Source organism: Eleutherodactylus coqui, chromosome 8 (assembly GCF_035609145.1).
Source record: "Eleutherodactylus coqui strain aEleCoq1 chromosome 8, aEleCoq1.hap1, whole genome shotgun sequence".
NCBI classification, from domain to species: domain Eukaryota; kingdom Metazoa; phylum Chordata; class Amphibia; order Anura; family Eleutherodactylidae; genus Eleutherodactylus; species Eleutherodactylus coqui.
In genome coordinates this window covers 85,374,757-85,382,217 of record NC_089844.1, presented here as the reverse complement: position 1 = coordinate 85,382,217, position 7,461 = coordinate 85,374,757, and the positions used below count along the sequence as shown (strand labels likewise).

The 7,461-nt window shown below is 45.5% G+C and overlaps 1 protein-coding gene across 1 annotated transcript in view; it reads left to right on the top strand.

The window, feature by feature from the left end:
- Positions 1–5,024: 5,024 nt before the first annotated feature.
- Positions 5,025–7,461, top strand: part of PSMD14 (proteasome 26S subunit, non-ATPase 14) — an 82,598-nt gene continuing 80,161 nt past the window's right edge. The window contains exon 1 of the mRNA XM_066575940.1: positions 5,025–5,155. The gene's annotated coding sequence lies outside the window, so the exon portion shown is untranslated. The remainder of the gene's footprint in view (positions 5,156–7,461) is intronic.

Here is a 7,461-nt window from a genome sequence, read left to right as displayed (position 1 = left end):
GGTGTAACACATGGATACAATGTATTAGATGTCTTATATACAATGATGGGATTTTTTTTTGTTACTTTTCGTTTGCTAGAATACAAATGAGAAATAAACTGTGCTTATCAATAAAACCCTTAAACTGACTTGTCTCCAACATGTTCGGAATATTAGTGATGCAAATAATTTGCACTAAGAAAAGAAATGGCAAAGAGACAGACAGACAGCTGCAAAACTGGAAAAGAAATGGACACATAGCATGAGGAATAGTCATCCTAACATAAGCAAACATAAACAGATGGGAACAGAAATCTAGCAGTGAGAAGGAGCTGCACCGAGTTACCAGAGAACACATTACGTACTCCCAGATAGCAGTGAAGAATCAACAGACTTTCTCTTAATATAGCCTGTATTTAGTCCTTGATTTTACTGGAACATCAACATTTTATTAGCATTTTTATCCCACCCTCTGGATTTCTAATTATCAGCAGTCTACAAGTCCTATGGGAATTAGATGGAATTTTCGATATGTAAAACATCCTCATTTGCAAGGAAATTTTGTAAATACCGGTAAATTGTTGAGTTTTAACCATTTCAGGCTTAATTCACACAAACGATATTCTCATGCGAGTTTTGCGTGACTCGAAGCACACAAAACTCGCACGAATATAAAATCCATTCTCTTGAATGGATATACTCCCACTAGCGAATTGCGGCATGTTCTATCTTTGGGCGTTCCCTCGGAACACCTCGCCCAATGTGTTTTCAACGGGACCTTCAAAGACATCGCATGGCACTCGCATGCCACGTGATGTGCACCTGTGTGCAATTGAATGTCTCCCATTGATATCAATGGGAAACACATCTGCGATCCTATCACACGTGTGAAACGCAGATGAGGAACACAATTTCACAGAAGCAATGGGATTTTAATCGAAAATGATTTCCATCGCCATGAAAATTGTGCATTGGCAGCATGTTTGCGCATGAATGAGGTTTGAAGCAGTATACAATCTGTGTTGCGCGCCTGTGACACACCCTTTGCATGGATTTAATGGCTAGACACGCCATTTCTGTGGATTTCATGGCTATTTAATGCCTAATGAGCTCCAGATGTGTTCTTTTCCCTGCATTTTGCGCAGTTTCACAACTTTTTCCTTGCATATTTTCCTCGCACCACAAAACGCAGGTCCTAGTTTTTCTCTTGCGCGCATTATGTGTTTATGACAGCGAACCCATTGAGATCAATGGGTTCTATTCTCTGTGTTTAGTGTGCGCAGATATTACGTGTGCAAATACCTGCGAAAATATGATCATGTAAAGAAGCCCTAAAGGGGATATTCACTTCAATGATAATTACCACTATATTAAAGGGGTTTTCCAGGGACAATACTATTGATGACCTATCCATAAGATAAATAAAAACTGATGTAAGACGGCGCTCCACCCACTCCAATACAATAATGCTGCAGTAAATGCAGAAACGGGACTTACCCGGCGTAGGTGGGTGGACCTCGTATGAGACCTCCCACCTTACACCTCCACGTCCTGGTAGGCGTTGTATGTAAAATGCAGTTATTCCTGGAAGGCTTAATCCAAGTTTTCTGGGGCTCCTCTCTCCAATCCGGAGTTAAGGAAACAATGCAGAGAGCAAGCAAGGATCTGTCACATCCCTGGGTGGGGATGCGACTGTGTATAAACGAATATGAAGAAAAAAACAAAAAAGATCCAGCGCTCCAAAGCAGACCTTTCTAGCCCAATCAATAAAAGGCTCCTTACATATCAAAAAACATTTGGATGCTTTTATTGAAAATATGTCCGACGCATTTCGTCGCATAACAGCGACTTTTTCAAGTGAACTTGAAAAAGGTCTGCTTTGGAGCGCTGGATCTTTTTTATTTTTTTCTTCATATTCGTTTATCCATAAGATAGGTCAGCAATAGTTGATCGGCTGGGGTTCGTCACTCGTCACTTGAAATTAATGGGAGCTATGCCTGCAGTTACAAGCGCCAGCCACTTTAAGCAGGTCAGTGTAGAGGCTTCCGCTCCGATCTCCGTGTATTTGCAACAGAAGTCTCCGCGCCGACGTCCCAAGTAGTGGCCGGTGCTTGCTACTAATTGATTTCAATGAGAGCCGTGCCTGCACTTACAAACGCCAGCCACTAAACGGAGGTTGGCACTGAGACTTTAGTTCCGACCTCTGTGTTATTGCGGCGCTGACATAGGTCATCAATAGTATTCTTACTGGAAAACCCCTTTAATGGAGTGGAAATGAGCATGCATATCCTTGGCTGCTCATACTTTAGTACGCGCTGGAGGAACTATATTCTTGGGATTGATGGAGGTCCTTGCGATAGGACCCCCGGTGATCAGCAAGTTATCCCCTGCCTTGTGGATAAAGATAACTTACTGTGGTGAGAAAGGGTTGTGCCCCTACACAGTCAGCATTGATTGGACAATGTCAAACTGTGTGGGGACATACCCCCAACTAGTGACAACCAGTTGTTAACTCATTCATACATTTCCAGGTGGAATAACAGAGGAACAGCACAACACAAAAAATGTATTTTTCCCCAGAACTGTTATGTCATGGTGAATATAAGTATTTATTAAATTGGAATATCAGGACAACTGACACGTTTTCTTTACGGTAAATGTAGTAATCATGCTGATGCATTTGCTCCTTCCCTCAGTAGTAACAGCAGTGCCTCTTTCCCCCAGTTGTGATAGCATAACCTCTTCAGCGTTCCTCCTGTAGTGAAAGACATGCTTCCCTTCCCTCTGTATTTCCAGACATGCTTGTACCCTTCTCCTATATTAGTAATAATAGGCCCCCTTCCCTGGTAATTACAGCAGTGAGCCCCCTTCCGCAGTAGTAACAGCAGTGCCCCTTTCCCCCTGTGGTCATAGCATAACCTCCTTAGCTTACCTCCTGTAGCGAAAAACATGCCCCCCTTCCCTCTTTATTTCCAGGAATGCATGTACCCTTCTCCTATAATAAAAATATCCTCCCCCCTTCCCTGGTAATTACAGCAGTGAGCCCCCTTCCGCAGTAGTTACAGCAGTAACTTGCAGGGATATTGTTGCAGGCAGTAGGTGATAGAAACGTGGACTGTGGCTGTCTTTATACTGCCCTTTGGCCTGCTTCACAAGGCTGATAAAATCGTGCGAGTCTGCGTTGCGAGACGCACAAATTTCGCACAAATATGAACCCCATTCATTTAAATGGGATCATACACATGAGCGATGTTTTCCTGCATGGCAACACAATGCGATGCTATGCGGGGAAAAAAAATCGCGGCATGTTCTATCTAGCTGCGTGATCTTGCATCGCAGACCCATTGCCTTCAATGGGAGACCTTTGTGATCCTCTGCTGTGACAGCCGCGGCGGCAGAGGATCCATTCATCCCTAAAATGATGCAGGGCTGTTTTCACATGAAAATGCCTTGCATCCTCCGGGCTTTCATATGGATGGTGAGCGCGATATGGGGGCGGGATTCACGCCACCTGTATCACGCTCACCTGTGTGAAGTCAAGTTAGGCTTTGGTTGTCCTTATTATAGTGGTACTACTGCTGTCAATATTAACTGTCGCTTTGCTGGGGAACATCCACATGGAAAGTATTTTACGATTTTGCCGTGATTTTGCACGGCCGCAAAAAGTGCTGTAACAAAACCATTGATTTTCATGGTTTCGATTTAGCTAGTAGGATTCGCACACGGTAATACTATGTGCGAGATAAGATAGGGAAGGACCTATTTTCCTGCTTTTTTTTTAACCTGCGTGCAATAGCGCGAAGTTTGAACAGTAAAAAAAGAACTTTGCCTGATTCATGCGCTAATATGTTCCATAGCAGCGAGTATATTTGCACATGCGCCAGTTTGAAGCCGCCCTTAGACTGTATTCAATGGGCATTTTTAATGTGCAAGTTCTTTCTAAGTCCGAGATGGGCAGAACGTACACGGAAAAATAATCCATTCATTTGAATGGGTGAATTCACACGTGATTTTTCCACTGGGACCTGTAGGCCTCTTTCACACGGGCGTATTTGTGTGCGCAATTCGCAGAGAATAGAACCTATGGATTTTAATGAGATTGTTCACATGCATGTATTTCCTGCGCATTTCGGTCGAGCAAAGAAACAAAACGCAGAATTCTCTATTTTCCCGCACATTTGTGCACCAAGAGTCCCCATAGAAGTCAATGGGGATGCACAAAAAAACCCTCGTTCTGTGAATCGAAACGTGTCTTTTGTTTGCTGTTTCATTGGCACTAAGAATTAAATAAAGCAGTCACGGTTCATACTTGGAAGACGTCTCTTTCTCCTCCATACCAATTGTTTCAGTGTAACCACCGGGACCGAGTGGCAGGACGCAAGTATTCCTCACTGCATACCAGCACTTTATCTTTATGGAACTACTGACAGCGACTGTTTTCAGATTAAATATGGCGAGCGCAGTTGCGCATACGACCGTGTGTTTATGTCCTGATGGATATTTGATGTCGTTCACACGGGGCATAAATGATGCAGATTTACTGCAGCAGAGTTGCATTTGAAAACTCTGCATTGTTTACAGTAACCGTACAGCGGATGAGATTTTATTACATTTCATTTAATGCGGCAGTAGAATAAAAATTGAAAACTGCAGCGTACGTTGAACTGTGTAACACATGCAGAATATCCGGGGTGGAAAATACGCCACATGGGGACGTACCATAAACACTCCAAAAAAAAGCACGTAAAACATCTGCTGCTGCTAATTGTACACATTTTATTTCACATTTACTTCAAATCCTTTTCAAAATGTCTATTGCAGTAATTACACGGCAACATGTATACAAAATAGCCGCCGTGCAGTCGCCATTTTATTGTAGCTCACTACATGGATTACCAACGACGCAGCAGATATGGCTCAGGCAGTGCAGACACATCCTCTCCATACGGCTGTCGCTCTAGCGTTCCATAGAGCGCGTACATGGTCGGCAACGTAACATGACTGTAAATCTAATCAGCTCCTGATTGGCTGCCTGGAAAGGAACGGATGTGACGTCACATTACACCCGGAAGTGCTCAGTCTGCATTGCTTTGAATGAAATCCGGCTGATTCACGGTGGCCGCCGGAGCGAGAAAACTTGGCGAAACCTTCCGTCTTCTGAAAAGTGAATTCACAGGTAAAGCGGCCACCGGAAGCCGTTATTACTGCAGCTACTCGCAGCCCGGGAGGTGCTTCTGAGGTCGGTGTGTTACTAGGCCGCAAGTGCATCCTGGGACTCGAGTAGTTATTGAGGCCGGATATTGTGAGCGTTATCCAGGCCGGCTGTAGGTCACCAGTGACGTTTCTCCTATTATTTCCATATCGCCGTCGTCTGTTGGTGATTTCGGGAGGGTAGAGCATTGATGGAAGTGAAGCTGGGGAAATGCCGACTCATGCTGCCGCGCCGGGACCTTCCTCTGCTCCTCCTCTGACGGTCCCGTTGCCTTATATTCTAGTCACTGACCGCAAGCAGAGGAGTGAAAACACAGAGGCAATATTAACAATCATCAGTGCAATCACTGCGCTCAGCAGCCAATCAGATTGCAGCTCTCATGGCTCAGAGGTGCTTCTAGTAGTGAAAGCTGCGATCTGATTGGTTGCTATTGGCAACAGCTCCTGCCCTTCTACGTCTCTCCTGTTGTGAGTCGCGCTGCTGTCTAACATTGTGCAAACTGCAGAAATAGGGGTAATAAAAACCGTACTCGCTGTCTGCTCGTTAAGAGGCTGACGCCAGTTTGCGCTCGCCTGAGCTCGGTGTTTTAGCCGAATGGGCGAGGCCTTTTTACGCACGCATTGCGTGTTTTATTGTACTTTTTCCGCCCGCAGTGCGAGCTCCCTTGCGCTCCGCAAACAAACACACCGCTTGAATTGGCTAGTTAGTTCCCGATGTGTTCTTTGGTCCGTGCTCACAAAGCGGCGCGTTCAAAACTGCAGCGTTTTACCTCAATTTTACGTACGTTTTTGATTGCATAGTACAGCTTTTGACAGCGTTTTTTTAAACGCCCCCTATCCTGTGATGAGGGCTGTTAAAGCGCTAAAACGCATGAAAGTAGAGCAGGCAGCGGTGGAAAATCATGCCATTAGAAACGCCACATCCGAGTCCTGGCCTGCGAGGCCCCGTTAGAATTTAATGGGGCCGTTGTACCGCGATTAGCGCAGCATTTGAGACACTGTGCTAATCGTGGTAGAAAACGGGGTGCGTGAGCGCGGCATTGCACCTCCTGCACACCGCATGCGGAATCTGATTCAGGCAGCAGCGACATCATTGCGGACGCACCACAGATCGGACGGCTTCCATTGACTTCCATTGACATAAAAGCCGTCCGCACAAAATCTGCGGGAAAAATGGAATATGTTGCAATTAAAAAAAAATGTTTTTCCCCCTCCGCTCGCTGAAACTGCAACTGGTTTTTGCTCGTGTGCAGGAAGAATCGATTTCCTATAGCATGCTATGGGCGCTACCTTCTGTGGATCCCCGGTGCAGAGCCCGCAGCAAACATCCGGCCGTGGGCAGGAGCCCCGAGGCTTCTCTCCTACAAGCATTTTTTACAGCGCTTAGTTTTCGACACACTAAAAACGCTGCACAAAGCTCTCATTTCAATGGGGCTTCTCAGATGAGCATTTTAGCGCAACTCTTCTAACCCGCGCTGAAATGAACGATATATTTTCTATTTTCGGCATTGCAGCACGTTTTTGACGCCTTGCACCACCCATGAAAATGAATAGGATGCATTAAAAACGCTGTGTACAATGTTCAACAGCATTTTTAACGCATCTTGGAAAATGGTGACGTCATCGGCGTGCTTTGTCTGCGTAATATATGTAAAAGAAACGCAGACAAACGCTCACTAAAACGCTTGTGTGCGTGGCCTTAACCAGCTGAATTATGCAGTGTTTCAAGCACCTCCTTGCGTATTCTGTGCACATTTTCGGCCTCCCCCATTGACTTCTGTGGGGACCTTTGGTGCGCAAAACGCAGAAAGATAGAGAATATGTCTTTTTCTTTTTTTTTTTAATAGATGAGCGAGCGTACTTGGTAAGGGCAGATACTCAAGCATCGTCCCTACCGAGTACCTGTCTGCTCGCCCGCAAAGATTTGGGTGCCGGAGGGGGGTGGGGAGCAGCAGTGGAGAACAAGAGGGAGATCTCTCTCTCCCCCCCACCCCCCCACCCCCAGCGCTCACCCACGCCGGCACCTGAATCTTTGCAGCCGAGCAGGCAAGTACTCGGTAAGGACGATACGCGCTCGAGTATCTGCCCTTACCAAGTACGCTCGCTCATCTCTAATTACTATATATATGTATAATTTTTTGTGTGCCACCGAAAAGCACATACAAAATACAGAAATGTGAATGAACCCTCTGAAATCTGTGGATTCAATTCTCTGCGTATTGCGCACAAATCCACCCGTATGAAGCCGGCCTAAGAGGACAGGTCTCTCTA